We start from the raw sequence: 18719 nt of genomic DNA on the forward strand, positions 1-18719 counted from the left end.
TTCACAATAGCAAGGAGTTGGAAACAACCCAGGTGCCCATCAACAAACGAATGGATAGAGAAGCTGTGGTATATTCACACAATGGAATACCATGCTGCATTGAAAAACAAGGAACTCATGCAATATTATTCAAAATGGGTAAGCCTGGAGGGCATTATGCTGAGTGAAATATCTCAGTCGCAAAAGGACAAATATTGCATGGTGCCACTGCTGTAAAATGGGACTGATATCAGGGTTGGGGTAAGACTGAGCAGAACTGGATAAATTGTGTATACTGCACTGAAACAGATGAGGGAGTGTATAATTTAAAAGCGATGTATGATAGGGTATTGTGGTTATCACCAGAGTCCACATTAAGGTTGCATAGTGGAATGTACTTGGGGCGGTGGGAGGGGTGCGGGGGGATTGTGTACAAGGGAGGAAGTGTTTCTTTTACTTTTAAAAGAGAGGAGTGAACTGGGGGGAGGGAGGGCTGGGCCGGGAGAGAGGTGCAGCAATGAATGAATGGAAATGCAAAATCTCTGTAAATGTTCATTAAAATTATTTAAAAAAAACCCCAAAACCAAAAACATATATACAAAGCCTACTAAAATGCTTAACAAGAGAAGAGAAATGACTCCGTGAGAGAGAGGAGAGCCCTCAATGACATGCACTTGACGTGGTGACTGAAAGGTTGAGCTTGAGCAAGGGCGAAGTTGTGGGGGTGGAGCAGGGAGGGGCATGGTGTTGATGTATTCAGGATGTTTTCAGGATCACTCTGAGTTATAGTTGAATCAATGGCACCTAACAACAATAACTGTATAGTTTAAGGAACATTCTTCATTGAGAGTTTAACACAGGGCTTGAATCTGTATGCCCTGCTCGGTCATAGTTGATGAAGTGAAAATTGGAGTGGACCCACATTTATAAAACGTGAATGCACTTGAGCAGAACAATAAAAATTACAGGTTGATGCCCTGCTAGAAATTTAGACTCCCTCGTAGAAATAAAAGGCAGGGTACGTGCTGTATAGCAAACCAAGCCCTGATTGATAGAGTCAGAGACATTACCAGCCCGCTCAAAGATGGCAGCCAACTATGATGTTTTGAATGTGTATCCATTTTCATGATCTGCTAACAATCCACTACCCTACCTCAGGCTCCTGCAAGAGTTCACTTATGCCTCTACAATCTTCTATTCCAGGGCTTTGATCTGTAGTTTCTTTGATTTCGTTTATCCTCCTGGTTTTTGTTGTTATGTGCCGCCGAGTCACCTGTGACTCATAGTGACCCTATGTACAACAGCCCTAAACCCTGCTCTGTCCTGTGCCAGTCGCACTGCCCCTGACACACCCATCCCGATTACCCCAGTCACTGAATCAATCCACCTCATAGAGGGTCTTCCCCTCCTGCGCTGTCCCTCCACTCTACCCAGCATGATGTCCCTCTCCAAGGACTGATCCCTCCTTGCAACATGTCCAAAGTATGTCAGACAAAGCCTCAGAATCCTTGCCTCCATGGAGCAACCTGGTTTAACGCTCTCCAGGATGAATCTGTTTTCTTGGCAGTCCATGGTACATTCAAAACTTTCCTCCAGCACCACAGCTCAAAGCCATCAATTCTCCTATCTTCCTGGTACACTTACATTTTATAAATTTGAGTCTATTCTCATTTTTTTTATTTTTGTCTTGGCTGTAATTGATCTGGTTCAAACTCCTGGTTTAAAGTAACTCTAGGGTATAGGGTTTTGTTATTGTAGTTGTTGATGGGACAAAGGTTTTATACAGCTTCCTTGGCTGCTCTGAGATGAGGAAACTTAGATTCAGAGAGGCTAAGCAGTCAACAAGGTTGCACGGCCAGCTGATGGCAGAGCTGGGAGTCAGGCCCAGGTCCCCTGACAAAGAGCGAAGGCTTTGGGGCTGGAGGAGGTGTGGGTTTGAATCTCCCACCAAGTGATTTGTCACGTGATTCTGGTCAGGTCATTTGGTCTTGTTGAGTCTGAGTCTCTTCATTTCAAAAGTAAGTATAAGAGAGCTCTGGTGGCCTAGTGGCAAGAAGCCACACTGCAATCCTAGAGGTATGCTGTCCGAATCCACCAGATGCTCTGCTGGAGAAGGAGGGGCAATCTCCTCCTGTACCAGTCAGATCCAATTTGACAGTACACACAAAAAAATTAATAAAATAAAATTTTAAAAAGTGAGTATAATACTATTAATGGAATATGGCAAGCCCCCTTTCCATCCCCTGAGCCTCTGCCTTCCCGCCATCCCTCTCTCCTTACTGAGGGTCTTATGGCAGGCTAACATTTCCAGCTATGAGTCCTCCCTTCCCTGCTTCATCCCTGGTGGTCACTCTCCTGCTGTGGAGAAGATGCTTTCAACTCATTTGTGGTTCCAGTAGTGTGTGGAAGTAACTCCTGTTGGATTCGGGCTTTTCTTTACAGCAATTTCTTAATGTTCCAACTTCCCAGCTTCTCAGTTTTGCTCTAGGATGTGTTCTCAACTTGTTTCCACACTGTAAGCTCCTGTTGCCATTCACTCCCATCTATCAAACCCCACTGCTCTCAGCATGAGAACCCCTTACTTCTTTCAGCGTAGGTTTCTTGTCTGTACCACGCCACGTTCCCCTCCTCTGGTGGGGCTCCTGGCTCCAAGTATTGAATTCTAGAAGGTAATCGGCAACCACTTCTCCATTCCCTTGCCATCGTGCCTGCGAAATCACCATTAGAAAGTCACTTGTTTGGGTAAATATTGTCTCTTGTTAGAATACAGCCATCTCCAGAAGATACACACCAAGTTCTAGCAGCTATCCACACTTCAGTAAGTGTTATCTTAAGGAATTCTTTTTGGAATTGGGGTACAGAATGGGTAAGATGTTGGCTAGTTGTGGAGTCCTCTTTCATGTTGTTATATGCCTTCAAGTTGAGTTCGACTCATAGCGATCCTACGGACAGTGGATCTGAACCTTGCCCTCTCCTGTGCCGTCTTCACCATCCCTGATATTCTAGAGCCCGTGGCTACAGCCACCAACTTGATCCATCTGGTTTTCTTTTCCTTTGCTGACCCTCCACGTTTCTAAGCATGATGTCTTTTTCCAAGGACTGGACCTCCCAACAACAATCTCAAAGCATGTCAAGTGAAGTTTTGCCATCCTTGCTTTTAAGGAGCACCTTATCCAAGACATATTTTTCCTCTCTTACGAGCGATGACTTAGCTGGTCCTGGCGGTCTCATCCGTGACCTGTCCTACAGTTGCCAGCTGGGCCAGTGGTCCCTTTAAGGATGGTCTTCAGCTGACCTTTACTATCAGTTTACCAAATGAAAATAATAGCGGTTAGAACTTGGCTGAGACAGCGTGATATGCAGGAATTAATTTGGGGATAGTGAAGAGTTGCTCAGTGCTGTGTCTTCATATCCAAGAATATGATCTCTCATTTTAGGACTTTAAAAATGTCTGTTGGCATATGTTCATAGAGGGCACTTATATTTTTCTTGGTAAATATATTTTTAGATGCTTTATAATTGTTGTGGATATTCTGAATGTGATTTTGCTTTTCACTCTATTTTTCTACCGTATTTTATGACTGATTAGGTTATTCCACTTAAAAATATGTACTCCCAAAAGGCAGGAGGAAGAAGTCCCTGTTTTAGAAACTCGAGGGTGGGCTTTTGGTGTGGGGTAGCAACTGCAGTGGGGGGAGAAGCTGGGCTGGGGGTTGCAGCTGAGGTGAGGGAGAAACTGGAGTGAGGGGAGTACGTGGAGTAAAGGAAGCTGCTGGAAGTAAGAGAAGATGCTGGAGGAAAACAACAGCCAGGTGAAGGGTCAACAGGGTTAAAGGGAGCAGCTAGGATAAAGGAGCAGCTGGGATATGGGAGCATCAGGAGTGTGAGAGCAGCTGGGGTAGGGACACAGCTAGGGTTAGTGGAGCATCTGACATGGGGAAGCAGCTGGAGTTAGAGGAGCAGCTGGGATGGGGAGCAGCTGGGGAGAGGGAGTAGTTGGAGGAGCAACTGGAGTGTGGGATTAGCTGGAGTTAGAGAAGCAGCTGTGGTAGTGGAGCAGCTGGAGTAGGGGTGCATCTGGAGTTAGGAAATCAGCTAGAGTTAGAGGAACAGCTGGGATGGAGGAGTAGCTGGGATAGAGGGAGTAGTTGGAGTTAGAGGAGAAGCTGGGGTGTGGGAGCAGGTGGAGTGAGAGAAGTAGATGTGGTAGGGAGCAGCTGGCATTTGGGAAGTATCTGGGGTGTGTGAGCAGCTGGGATGGGGCAGTAGCTACGGTGGAGGAACAGTTAGGGTGAAGGGAGCACCTCTGTGGGAGGATCCTACATTTGAGGACTAGCTTTGTCAGGATGAGTTGGATTGGGGATGGATTTTTCAGCTGGCTGGAGCCTTGGACACAACCAAGTCGGCAAATCAGTGTAGACAACGGCCTTCCAGAATTTTGGCCATTTGTGATATTGGACCAAAATGTCATACTTTCCCTCTTCCAAGTCTGCCTCATGATCAGTGTCTATTTAAAGCAAACACACATTCTTGTTATTGTTCTGACTCAGAGGGACCCCATTTGACAGAGTAGAACTTCCCCCTGGGATTTTCTTGGCTTTAATCTTATTTGAATCCACAAGTAGCACCCTGGGTATCAGCAGTGAGGAAATCAAAAGATGAACTGCCTTGGGAAAATCTGCTGTCATGGATCTCTCGAGAGCACTAAAGAACAACACTATCAGTCTGAAGACTGAGGCACGCACGATCCAAGCCAGGGTCTTTCGAATTACTTGGTATGCATCTGAAAGCTTGAAAATAACTAAGGGAGATAGAAGAAGAATCAATGCATTTGAGTTGTGATGCTGGAAAAGAGTATTGAGTATTCCATGAACTGCCAAGAGAACAAACAGACCTGTTCTGGAGAAAGTGAAACCAGGGTGTTCCTTGGAGGCAAGGATTTTGAAGCTCCATCTGACATACTTTAGACATGTTGCCAGAAGGGGCCTGTTCTTGGAGAGGGACGTCATGCTTGGAAAGGTGGCAGGTCAGTCAGCGTAAGAGAAGAAGACCCTGGATGAGATGGATTAACACAGTGGCAGTGGCGATGTGGTCATAGATGAGGAGGTTAGCTCAGAATAGGGCAAGATTGAGAGCTTTGTTCACAGGGTCACTATGAACCAAAGTTGATTGCATCCACATACCAGGAACAACAATCTTTACAAAATTGCATTACCAGTATTTCTTCCATGGAGCTACTGAGTACATTTGAATCACCAACTTTCAGACTAGTGCAAACCATTATACCATTAGGGATCCTTCAACATTTTCTATGAAGTTACACTGCAATCCCAAAGGCACACGGTTCAAATCCACCAGCTGCTCTGAAGGGGACGGATGGGAAATTTCCTTCTGTGCGATATACTGCCTCTGAAAACCTGCTGGAGGATAAGCTGTGAGTCAATTCTGACTCAATATCATACAACAACAACAACAAAACAATTTAACTGACAAGGAGCTCTTCTGGCCCAACAGTCCAGTGGGAAAGGAGCTGAAGGGCCAACCCAAAGGCATGTGGTTTGAATCCACCAGCTGCTCTGCAGAAGAAAGATGGGCAGCCTCCTCCCATGCGGTTTACTGCTTCTGAAAACCTGCTGGAGGGTCAGCTATGTGCTCGATTCTACTCAGTAGCGATGAGCACAACACTTAACTGAGAGCTCTGATGGTCTAGTGGGTGAGGAGTTACTCTTCCAGCCCAAAGGCAGATAGTTCAAATCCATCAGCTACTCCAAGGGAGAAAGATGGGCAAACTCTTCCCATGTGACTTTCCGCCTCGGGTGTTCATTGGTTCTGAGTGTTTGAACTCACCAGTGGCTCTGAGGGAGGAGGACAGATGATCTCCTCTCGTGCAATTTACAGCCCCCTGAGACCCCTCTGGAGGGTGAGCTATGAATTGGTTCTGACTAGATAGGTGATGGGAATGAGAAATGAATTTAAGGGACAAGTTGGAGGGGTGAATCTACTCACAAATGTCTCTCAGAAGAAAGGCTTGATCTGCTTGTAAAACATCAGCCACGGAAAATCTCATGGAGCACACCTCTTCTCTGACACAGACTGGATCTCCACACCTTAAAGTTTACTTGACAGCAAGTGGTTCTCTTCTCTTCTCTTCTCTTCTCTTCTCTTCTCTTCTCTTCTCTTCTCTTCTCTTCTCTTCTCTTCTCTTCTCTCTCTCTCCCTTCCTCCCTCCCTCCCTTCTATATCTCTATCTATCTATCTATCTATCTATCTATCTATCTATCTATCTATCTATCATCTATCATCTATCTTCTACTCTATCTATCTATCTATCTATCTATCTATCTATCTATCTATCTATCATCTATTTGTCTGCCTGCCTTTCTGTCTATTTAACTACCTGATTTACCAATCTCTCAATGCCACTTGATGAGACTTCCAAACACGCTTTGTGGCCAGTGAGCTTACATGTTTCCCACATGTGCTATTTCCAGGAACCCTGGGAGAGCGCACACACCAGTGGGGTTCACCGGGGCTGCTGCTCCCTGTGAAGTTTGTGCACAGTTGATCCAGCGTGTGTGTGGGAACCAGCCCTCAGGGTGAGCTAAGTGGTGGGGCGGCCCCTGCTTTGCAGCCTGTGCGGGCTTCCTCCCGCCTCTGCACATGGCAGATTGAAGTCACGTTCGGCGCCTTCACAATTAATATGGGAAACTGTCTAACAAGTTGTACAATTTGGTTTAATGGGCTGTCTGATGAGTGACACATGGTTGTTTGTCGACTAAAAATATCTTGAAGACCTTTGAGCAAACCAAGGGAGACCTCTCTCGTGTTGTTGTTCACAAACAGCTGCGCCCTGCCCCGGGTACACATAATTGCAGGAACTGATACGGGAGGGCTGGGAGAGTTGACGCTGTCATATTAATTTGCTCCATAAATCAACACATGGGGTTGACAGCCCTTTAAAATCTTTATCATCAGGCGCTCACCTTTGTTTTCTGAAGGAGCCTTATCTGCCTTCGATCCAGAACAACTAATTTAGTAAGCAGACGTTCAGCGAGCGTTGACAAGTGCACAGGCTGCAGCCCCCGTCTTCAAGCAGCTCACAGTCTAATGGGGAGAAACACATAAGCGAAAAAAGAACACAGAAATTCTATGTGATGAGGGTGGTAGAGGAGTTGGGCCGGGATGCAGTGTTACTGCCAAAGTTCACTTATTTGTCCAGTGAATTAATAGGTAGGACAAAAAGAAAAGTGTGACTTCTGTGAAAAACCAAGGGACAATTAAAATCCACTGCCTCTGGTAGCCCTGGTGGCCTTTGGTGGCCCCTAGTGGCCTCTGGTGGCCCTGGTGGCCTCTGGTGGCCCTGGTGGCCTCTGGTGGCCTTGTGGTGCCAGAGCAAAGGCTGAGCCTTTGGGGGTTCAAATCCACCAGGAGCTCTGAAGGAGAAAAATGGGCAACCTCCTCCTGTGCAATTGACAGCATCAGAAACTCCACAGAAGGTCAGCTGTGGGCCAGTTTAGGCTCAGTGGCAGTGAGAAAAAGTTAGTGAGTTGATCCCAACTCATAGCGACTCAAAAGCTGCACTATAATCCCGAAGGCACATGGTTCGAGGCCACCAACTGCCTCGGGAGAAGGATGGGCAGTCTCCTCTGGTGCGATTAACTGCCTCTGAAAACCAGCTGGAGGGTCAGCTCTGGGTTGGTTACTCAGTGGTCCTCAACAACAAACAAGATAGCAACTCTGTGTGACAGAACAGAGCTGCCCCATGGGGCTTCAGAGGCTGCGCGCCTTTACGAGAAGAGTTCTCCTCTGCGTTGGCCTCAGGAGTGACTAGTGGATTTGAACCACCGAACTTGTGGTTAGCTACCTATCGCTTAACCCACCACACCACGAGGGCCTCTGTAGCTACAGATGTATAGGACAGGGCCCCTGCCTCAGGAATTCCAGCCCCGGAGTGATAAACATATACAGAAACAGCTTATAAGTAAATATTCACAACGGTGCAGCAATGTTAAATGACTACTAGTTAAAAGTTTGGCAGAATCCCACCCAGAGGCATCTTGATGCTTTTGGCAAGATCCCAGCATTGGAAAGCCCCTGGGGTAATTCCGCTCTGCACCCGTGAGTGACCCCTGATGGGAACTGGCAGTGGAGGAGCAGGCCAGAGCGGGTGTGGGGGTTGGGGAGGAGGCGCTGCCATCTCGGCCTGGATGTTCAGGGAAGGCTCTGCAGGGCCAGGGTGCTGGAGCTGAGTCCGGAGAGATAGGTGCGTGCTTGTGTCCTGGATAGGTGGACAAGACCATTCCAAAGGCATTGGGGTCAGAGAATAGGTTGTTCAAAGTGTGGGTGACTGAGTCTGGTGGGAAAGGCCCGAGGCTCAGGATGGTTCTGGAGGCCTGGCCAAGGAGCATTCTGGAAGCCTCATTTGCAGTCACGTCTCTGCTGAGCTGCTCTTTGCAATGCAAACACGCTGTGAAGCCGCAGCCCTGGGAACACCGTGCGCATGCAAGATTAAGCTGCAGCTCAGTCTGATTGTCTGCTTATGAGTTTTTCTGATTACTTATCTGCTCACTTGTTTGTCATGGTGTAGAGTGAGTGACGGTATTACCGAGCGTGAAATGGTTAAGAGCCGCTGCTGCTGGGAGGACCTGAGTGGAATTAAGCCACATGCCTCTGGCCGGGTCCTCTGAGGCCTGCAGCTCGCGGGACGCCATGCAGTCATCTGCACCACGGGATCTTTCCATTAAATTCACTTTGCTGGGTGAGAGGCAAGGGCATCAAGTCCTCCAGAGGTCTCTTTCCAGAATGGAAAAAGCCTGGCCTCTCACCCAGCTGAAGAGGAAAGAGAGGGAATCAGGGCGACGCTGGCATTTAATCACAGGCCACTGTCACAGCACGGTCGAAGGTAGATGCGGTGTGTCAACTCCAGCTCACGGACGAGCACCTTGAGACCTGGGTAAGTTAAGCCGTGACCTCCAGAACCTCGCAGCTCAATGCATGGCCCATGGAACAGCAGCAGCAACATCCCTAGGGAGTTTGTTGGAAATGCAGAATCCCAGACTCAACACTGGTGCTGGGTGTCACGGAGTCAACTACGACCCAGTGACCCTATGCGCAGCGGATCTGACTCTGCCCTGTCCCACACCAGCCTTACAGTCTCTGCTGGACTTGAACCTGTCGATGCAGACACTCTGTCAACCCATCTCATTGAGGGTCGTCGTCTCTCCTGCTGACCCTCCACCTTTCCAGACATGATACCTTTTCCCAAGGACTGGTCCCTACTACCAACATTCCCAAAGTGTGTGAGACCAAGTTGCACCATCCTTGTCCCAAAGGAGCACCCTGGCTGCACTTTCTCCAAGACAGACTTCTCTGTTCCTTTGGATATCCCATTTGGATATTCATTTGCATATCCATAAAATATTCCATTTGGATATCCGTGAGATATTCAATAATCTTCTTCAACATCATTACTCAAAGGCATCAGTTCTTCTTTTTTCATCCTTAATCACTGTCTTAACTTTCAGATGCATAGCAAATAATTGAAAAGATCATGGCTTGAATCAGCTACACCATAGTCTTTAAACTGACATCATTGCTCTTTAGCATTTTGGAGAGCTCCTTGACACCAGATTTCCCTCATGCAACACATTTTTTGGCATCTTGACTGCTGTTATCATCATACGTGGATCCAAAATCAGAACCCTTGGTATCAGGGTATTAGATGCAATTAGACTGTACATATTAACCAAGTTCTCTCCTCCTACCACATGGTTCTAGGAGAAATGATGTGTGGGAAGTGTTGAGCTAGATGTCCTCAAAGAGCCAGGTCAGGCTGACCTGGAGACTGTCTCCTCTTTCCAAGACTAGTGTGGCCTCTACTTTTGGCCGCTGGACTTGTTCCTAAACATCATGAACAATTTCAGCCAGGGACGATGGCCAAATTATTGGCGGGCACATGTTTCTACTTACAGCTTGAGTTCATGGTCCCCTGCACTAACATGCCTCAGGACTGCTCGGAACAGAAAATAGCCAGAGAGCCGCCCACACTGGTTTGGTTATGAGAAAGTCTTTGTGGAGAACAAAACAGAAAATTCTTCACCCAAATGTACTTCATGGTGGTCTCTTGACAATTACCGTGACTGTCGGGCAATGTGGGCTGGTGTTGCAAACTATTTTCTTCATTACTTACTGAATGCGTTTATCCACTCATTGATTTGTTCATTCCACAGACGTTTGTCAACTGAAGACAGGGGCAGTAAGACAAGGGCATTGTCTTCAAGGAGTTCACGGTCTGGAAAAGGAGACAAAGCAACAGTTGCAAAACAAGGAATATGTGATAAATTACAGCCCTTCTGTGCCATGGTTTTCTGCTAGTCTCAATTTTAAACATTTTGCTTGCTGCCTAAAAGCACAGATAATGAGAATGTCTCAGTTATTTGAAGTATCATCTTAGTTACAGTCTAGTTATCAAAGTGGTTGGGGGTGGGAATGCAGTGTGGAGGAAGGGGTGGGCCTGCTGGCGGAGGGCACTGTTCCGGGGTAATGATCTTTATTCACTTATCTGAAGGGTATTATTAACCCTACCCTGAGCAGACATGGGACTAGGTATTAGGGATAAGGAATGAGCAAGATGTCTTTGTTCTTGACTTGGTCCTCCAGGAAAGATGCTCTTAAATATATGAACACATAAAGAGAATCAGTGACTTTCAGTTAGAACAATAAATGAAGGAGGACTGGAGGGTTCTAGGAGAGAGAGGGAGAGGGAGAGAGAGAAAGAGAAAAAAAAAGAGAGAGAGCAGGGTGCTTCTCTGAAGCTTTGACTCAGGAATGGAAACTTGGAACTTGGAAGAGGAACAGTATAAGAGAAACATTCCAGATAGGAGGAAGAGCAAGTGCAAAGGCCCAGGGGCATGAACTAGTGCATTACTCCAAATAAAGATCAGTAAGATTGGAAGAACATGGGACACCCTAAAGTAAGGTGCCATCTATGCTGCTTTCTGCTTTGTGGGTGGGAGGGAGGAATCAAATAGAATGTGGTCCTAATCAACCACATGAAATCAAAAGTGTAACGTTTGCTCAGTGTCAAAACTCTGAAGGCAAGAAGGACAGATGGAAATGGTAAACACAGGGAGGAAGTGGGATGAGTGCTGTTATATTGTGGGGATTACGATCAATAGAATGAAACAAAACACATATGAGTTCTTGAATGGGAGAGTGATTTTCTACTCAAAGCACAACAACAACAACAACAAATGTAAGGAAAAAACAGACAGTGACCTGGCTTATGAGACCACTTACCAGTTACTAACCAGAGGGACTGGGCCTCAGTCTCCTGATCTAATATTCTGATATTTCCTGCCTCCCCTGTTTAGTTTTAAGACACTGTGCCTAGGGAAGTACTTAGGAAATACATGGCCACCGTATTGTTATGAAGCTTCCCTCCCTCCATCCCAGGGACACATCTGTGGGGTGATGTGAGGTAAAGGGGATACGCGTTTGGCTTCCATATTGAAGGATAGAGCTTAATTAAAAAGACTTAAGTTTTTCTTCATAAGCACACAATAGTGTTTGGGGAAACGGCTGACTGTCCCCAGCTGCATGTCAACGCCCAAACCGGAAGCTCAGACAAAGAGCTGATTATGACAGAGTGGCACCGGGCTGTTAGCTCGGAGCTGCCAGATGCCATTAGCGAGGGGGATTGAAAGTGAAATTGGCAAATTGCCGGAGAGAGAAGCTGATTTGCAACTCATGGATATCCAGCCGAACAATAGGAATGCAACTTGGCTGGAGCGAGGGTTAGGGCTGGGACAGGGGGTATCTCAACTATGGACACAAATGGTCTCCAGCGTCGTGGAGGCTTTGGAACGTAATTGTTCTCAGATGAGGACAGGTCAGAGGCAATGACAGGCAGCAGACGATCAAGCTTGAATTTGGAGGATTAGAAATTGAGGTGCTTTCAATGGAGAGCGTTTAGCTTTTCAAGTCTGGCCCATATGGCAAAAAAAAAAAAAAAAAGCATAATGGTTTTGATGTAGTCGTGGGTCAGGTAACGGCCCTCCCAGGGGCCCTGCTAATTCATTCAAATATCTGTTGTGTGCTGACACTGTCAGCTTGCAGCATGCACGCTGTCTGTGCGGGGCCCCGGGAGCGGAGAAACGTCCCTGCGTTGAGCAAGAGATGGCACTTGGCACGAGAGCAGGCTCAGACTGCATCTCAGCTCTGCTACTCACCGCTGTCAAGTCTGTGACATGCAGCTTTTTAAAGTCTCAGCTTTCAAATCTATGAAATGGGATCACAACATCTCCCTGCTGGGAGGTGACACATGTTAATTGACAGTATGCACAAGAAGTGCTCAGCACAGGTGCAAACCAGGTTGTGAGCTTTCACCAGCTTGACTCTGATTCTTGGTGACTCCGTGGACAGGCCCTGCATCACTTCAATCACTGGCGTGCTCGAGTCCGCAGATTTGGCCGTTGTGTATTTTAGGTGCCTTCCAACCCAGATGGCTCGTCTTTCAGAGTTATTTTGGGGAGTTTTCTGTTTTAAGTCAGAGTTTGCATTGACTAAGCTATGGCGGTCGTCCTAACCTCAAAGCAGCACCTCTCTGCTGGTTCGAATCCACCAGGGGCTCCTTGGAAGACAGATGAGTAATCTTCTCCCCTGTGATTTACAGCCTTGGAAACCCAATGGCTTTTATTTTTGTAAAGCTGCCACTGTGGTCTCTCCCCGTCCAGCTCCGTGTAGTTTTCCGTCTTCCTTGCAGGAATGAGGGGCTGTCTGGGTCATTCCCAGAACTTGTCTTACTCATCTCATGCCCGTGACTTTGTTCCCTCTGGCTTGTTTTCTTCCCAGCATTTCCCTTTTAACTGGAACTGTTGTCATCAGGAGCTTTCAAGTCACCTTCAACTCATAGTGACCCTGGACAACAGATCTGAACCCCGTCCTAACTCACGTCCTCCTTATCATCCCCAACACACTCGAGCCAAATGCAGCCCTCACTGCGTCAGTCCATCTTGTTGAAGGGTCTTCCTCTCTTTTGCTGACCCTCTGCCTTTTCAAGCATGATGTCCCTTCCCAAGGAACAGCCTCTTCTAACAACAAGCCCAAAGTATGTGAAACAACACTTCGTCATCCTTGCCTCTGTTTCATGTTCTCTAAGATATTCCTGTTTGGCAGCCCGTGGAATACGCAGTCCTCTCTCTTCTCCAACATCACAACTCAAAGGCATAGGTCACCCTCAGATCGGACTCTTGAGAATGTGGGAGATGGAATGCCTGTCTCAAAGCAGCGACAGAAAAGAATTCTTCCTGGGGCAACCCAGTGAAGGCAGCTATGAGCCAGTTTTGACTTGACAGTAACAATAGCAACAGCAACAACAACAACAGCAGCAGCAGCAGCAACAGCAGCAGTATGTTATATATTAGAGACTGGCAGATCCTAAGGCCTTGGGTCGGATTTCAGACTAGAGCATCTCTTGACTCACACAGCTTTGTAGCTGGTTGAATCCAAGATGCTGGTTGCAGGAACTTGATGGATCTGAGATTGGCAGGAAGTAGGGAAGGTCATTGGGTCAAGTCTAATGGCCCAGAGGTGACATCAAACCAGAGGCAGGTTCTAGATAGAGAGAAAAGCCATCAAACATTGCCAGAACATTCACGTGTGTATCTGATATAGGACACACTGGGGGGACTCTCTCTCCCTACGTCACATCAGGACTGTGACCAGGTTGAAGGTGTGGCTTGTCACCCTGATCATCTTACATCAAGTTGGAGCCGCTTCCATCAGACCACGTCACGGGGGATGACTCCGTCCTTACGTAAATGTCACATTGCATCATTCCATACACGTCAGAACAGAGAACTGTGGCTGAGCCGACACACAGTCTTATCCCTTACACCCTATTTTCTGGAAAGAAAGGTGACAAGCATTTATAAAGCCCATGGCTCTTAAAGGAGAGAATTTTGTTAATTCTGAGGTCCTGAATAGATCTGACATAAAACTTGAATCTGCTGATGCCTGCCGGTCAAGGGAAGAGTCTCTTTCTTGGGGTGAAGTGTTTAAAGACAAGCTCCACCCACTTACGTAAGAAGCCTTTCAAAAAAGTCCCAGCCAGTTAATTCGAACCTCCAGATGGGAGGGTTTTCAGTCACGTCAGAACGACAACGATGGTTTATTAAACAAAGGAACGTGTACAGGCTCAGCCACCTTTGGGCACAGCCACTGCCTGGCCTTCCTGGGGCTCAGTTTTCTTATCTGTTAGAATAATGATACCGCTGTACTTACTTCATGGAGCTGCAGAGATCAAATAGGTTCACGCAAGTTGCAAAATGTTAAGCAAATGCTAAGGTTTGATGGTCATTATTATGAAGAGCACGAACCATCCATCTCCGAAGAGAGGAAATCTGCAGTGACTGGAGGATCCCTGGGACCGATGACATTTATCCTGCAACATCCATCTCTTCCTGATTATCTGTCTCCGAGTCGCCAGGCCTGGGGCCAAGAGGAGGGTGGTCAGGTAGCTGACGCGAAATTGGTTTGTATTCTCCTTTTGGGCGTTTCTGACCGGGAGAGTGTGTGGGTTGCAATGTGATTTTATTAAAATGGGAAGCCCCTCAGGGTTGTGATAGGGGTTCCTGTTGTTGTGAGGTGTTGTCTCGTGGACTCCGGCTCAGAGGAGCCCAGTGTCCAAGGGACTGAAACCCTGCCTGGTCCTACGTCAAGCTCACCATCATCTCTCCTGTGCTCGGGCTCTTCGTGTGCCCACTGTGTCCATCCGTGTCGTTGAGGACCTTCCCTTTTGCCCTCTACCAAGCATGATGTCTTCCTTCAGATGTCAGCCCTCCTGATAACACACTCAAAGTGTGTGTGACATAATCTCTCCATCTTCAAGTCTACCGAGCCTTCTGACTGCATTCTTCCAAGACAGACCTGTTTATTCTTTTGGCAGTCGAGAGCATATTCAATACAATTTACCAACACAATTCAAAGGTGCCAGTTGGTCAATATTCCTTAGGCACTGACCAACTTTCACTTGCATGTAAGGCTGGGTCCTGACACAGTGTAGCCTTCAAAGCTGTATTCTTGCTCTTTAGCTGTCTAAAGGATTAGTTAGTGCTTGACTGCTGAGATAAAGGTTGGATTTTTAAACCTACCAATCGATACAGCAGAGGAAAGACCTGGTGATCTGTGTCCATTAAGATTCCATCCAAGAGAACCCTCTGTAGCAGTTCTAGACTCTAAGACAAATGATGACTGGGCCTTGGAATTGACTTGACGGCAATGAGTTATTTATATTTTTTTTTTAGTGTCAATATGGAGGAACCATTGGCATTCAAGGCCTTCCACTCTCTGCCCAATGTCCCTCAAGCACCTGCCTTTATAATAAATTTTCTGTCTTCTCTGGATACTTCCTTCTGCTGCAGCAAAATAAGTCCTCATTCCTCCGGGATCATATACAGCCTGGCCCCTTCTCCGTGTTCTGGTTCACAATTCTCCTCCCTTTTGATCATGAGAAATTGCACCAGGCCAGATATTTCAACACAACCAGCAGATCCAGGAATTCCTAAGTCCCAGTCTCCATCATGTCTCCACCCCTTCCACCACGTCCAAGAGGGACATCCATGTCCAGGACAATGGGCTACGAAACAACCCCGAGGGAGTCACGTGGTTAACCCGAGCTGAAACCCCGAACACCCCACTGCAGATACTGCTGCTCCGTGCTGGCCCTGAGGCTTTCGTCATCGTGACAAGCCAGACCTTCTTTGAGCCCCACTCCTGCAATCTCCCACATCTAGTGCTTCCCAGAAAACTGAGAAAAGAAATTGGGTTACTATCTGTGCTCCATATCTTGGGTTTAAAAAAAATCCTGCTGATTTTTATCTGAGACACAAATAGTAATTTCTTTTCTAGAAAATAGAACGTGAGCAGTCTTTTGGAGTCCTGGTTAAGTTCTTGCTTACTAATGAAAAGGTTGGAAGTTCGAACCCAAGAGCAGCTCCTCAAGGCCGACCTCTTGCACAAAGGACACCAGCCTTGGAAACCCCAGGGGCAGTTCGCCTCTGTCCTGTAGTATTGTTGTGTGTCAAAATCAGCTCCGTGACAGCAGGTGTGAGCTGGTTTAGGTGTTTAGAAGGTAGAATGTGGGGTTCACTTGGAGAAGAGAAGAACAGTAGGAAAGTGTAGGACGTTAATGTTAGCTGTCTGTCTATTAGTGAGCTCTGGTGGCCTGCTCTGTAGGGAGTCATGTTCTTAGGCCAAAAGCTACACCTCCCTGGCAATTCGAATCTGCCAGGGGCTCCACTGAAGAAAGATGGGCAGTCTCCTCCTGTGTGATTTACAGCCTTGGAAACCCAGGTCACTTATAAATCAGTTCTGACTTGACAGCAATGAGTGAGGGAACTCTCTTATCTATTAATATTTTCAGTCAAGAGCTTTGTCTTTCCTTTCGCTTATCATTGTCTCTTGTCTTTCTTGTTCTCAGTAGCCAGGTCTTTTCTGATAGCTGTGCTTTCAACTCCCCAACTCATCCACGCACTGTACACATCCACCAGCCTCCGTGTACGCCCGGTGCTTTTCAGGGAGGCAGGGACTGAAGAGAAATAAGAAAACAGGAGAACAAGCAATGACAACATCATGTGATGGATGCAGAAACAGAACTCTGAAAAAATAGGTAAGGGTCACCTTGGGATCTTGCTAGGATGTAGCTTCTGAATCAGTATATCTATTGTGAAAGTGTAAATTCATAGCAGGGGCAGAACAGGAACGAACTAGTTCAAAATCATGGTTTGTAAGACCTTTTACCCAGTACATCACTCACATTCATGGATTCTGTGGTGTCTGGTCACCCTGGGACACGTAGACAAATGGGTGTCTAGAGATTTCTGTGGGATCCTCCTCTGCACCCCTCTCATCCATCAGACCTGGGGTCAATTGCCTTCAGTGCCTGGGCTGATATTTCACTTCTCGAGCTGGAGGACATCTAACTCCCAGCTCACAAGCAACAACCACGGCCTTTAGTGAGTCAAGAGCATTTGTTTGATCCAGGTGACTAGATGAATAGACATTCTGATACTAGATTTTTCCAAATCCAGTTATTGACTTTCAGAGGAGATTGGTCCAAGGAAGTGACTTTCTAATTGAGAATAGAGAGCTCAGGTGGCACAGTGTGTAGAGGGTTGCACTGCTAATTCCAAAGGTGGTACGTCTCTGGTGGTTCGAACCCATCAAAGGGTCTTTGGGAGAAATAGGGACAGTTTACCACACTGGGTCTCTGGTTTAGAAGATGGTGGTTTCTACAGGTGTTTAGTTAGATGATTTCCCCTGTAATGTAATAGGTGGCCTCTTAGCATCTTAAACCAAGCCCATTGCTGTGGAGTTGGTGCTGACTCATTGCTGTCATCTGTTAGATTTCTAAGGCTGTAAACCTGTACAGGAGAGAGCCCATCTTCCTTCCTTAGAGTGGCTGGTAGATTCGAACTGCTAACCTTTTGGGTAACAGATCAGTAAATTACACACTACATCACCAGGGCTCCTTAGATTGCTTCTTGCTGTTGGGTACCGTTGAGTCAGAACTGACCCGTAGCTGACCCTCCAGAGGCTTTTCGGAAGCAGTAAAACCACACAGGAGGAAATTCTTCATCTTTTCCCCACAGAGCCACTGGTGGATGTGAACCAAGTTCCTTTGGGTTGGCAGGGCAATTCCTAACCCTTAGGCCACCAGAGCACCCTTAGTAGAGTTTAAATACACGCTACTCCTCTTCTCAACTGATTGTGGTAGAGTCAGAATTAACTCACAGGAGATGTCTATTGTTCTCTCTTGGAGCTGCTGGTGGATTTGAACCGCCAGAGAGGTGTCACTTTTGGGTTAGCAGTGCGATTCCCTATAGACTATACTCACAGAGCGCCCTAAAAAAAGGTAAAATTTTATCTATCTATAGGGAGCCCTAGGGACTTAGAGATAAAATAGTAGCACTGTTGACCCACAGGTACTTGATTTGAAACCACTGGCTGCTATACATTGGAAAGATGACCAATCTCCCCCCATGCAATTTACTGTCTCTGAAAACCAGAGAGAGTGCCAACGATGAGTTGCTTCTGACTCAATGGTACATAACCAAACCACCACCACCACCACAACAACAATAACAAATGTATCTATCTTAAAAAAATACCAAAAAACCCCTCTAACAACCCCCACCCTCAAATGTATTTATCTTATTACTGACAAGTTCAAGCCAACTCATAGCTGACAGTGTAGCTGGAATTCAGAGACTATAAATTGCCTGGGAGGAGACTGCCAATCTTCCTCCTTCGGAGCCACTAGTGGATTAGAACCACTGGAGAGAGGTGCAGATTTTAAGTTAGCAGCACAACTCCCTACACCAGCAGGACTCTCTCTCTCTCCACACACACACACACACACACACACACACACACACACACACACCCCTCCCTCTATAGAAGGGAGTTATATGAACATTTATATATGTAAGTTTAGATCACTTCACTGTTGTTGGGTCAAGTTTCTACTCAGCAACCCTCCATCAGGTCTCTGAGGCTGTATTTTGCAGTGGGAGGTGACTGTCCAACTTCCACCTGCTGGACCTTTGGGTTAAGTGTGCCACCAGAGTTTATCCATCCATCCATCCATTCTTCCTTCCATATCTGTCTCTCATATCTATCTATCTATCTATCTATCTATCTATCTATCTATCTATCTATCTATCATCTATCTAACATCT

This window comes from Elephantulus edwardii, unplaced genomic scaffold (genome assembly GCF_000299155.1).
Source record: "Elephantulus edwardii isolate Elephantulus edwardi_28Jun2011 unplaced genomic scaffold, EleEdw1.0 scaffold00001, whole genome shotgun sequence".
In the NCBI taxonomy this organism is placed as follows: Eukaryota; Metazoa; Chordata; class Mammalia; order Macroscelidea; family Macroscelididae; genus Elephantulus; species Elephantulus edwardii.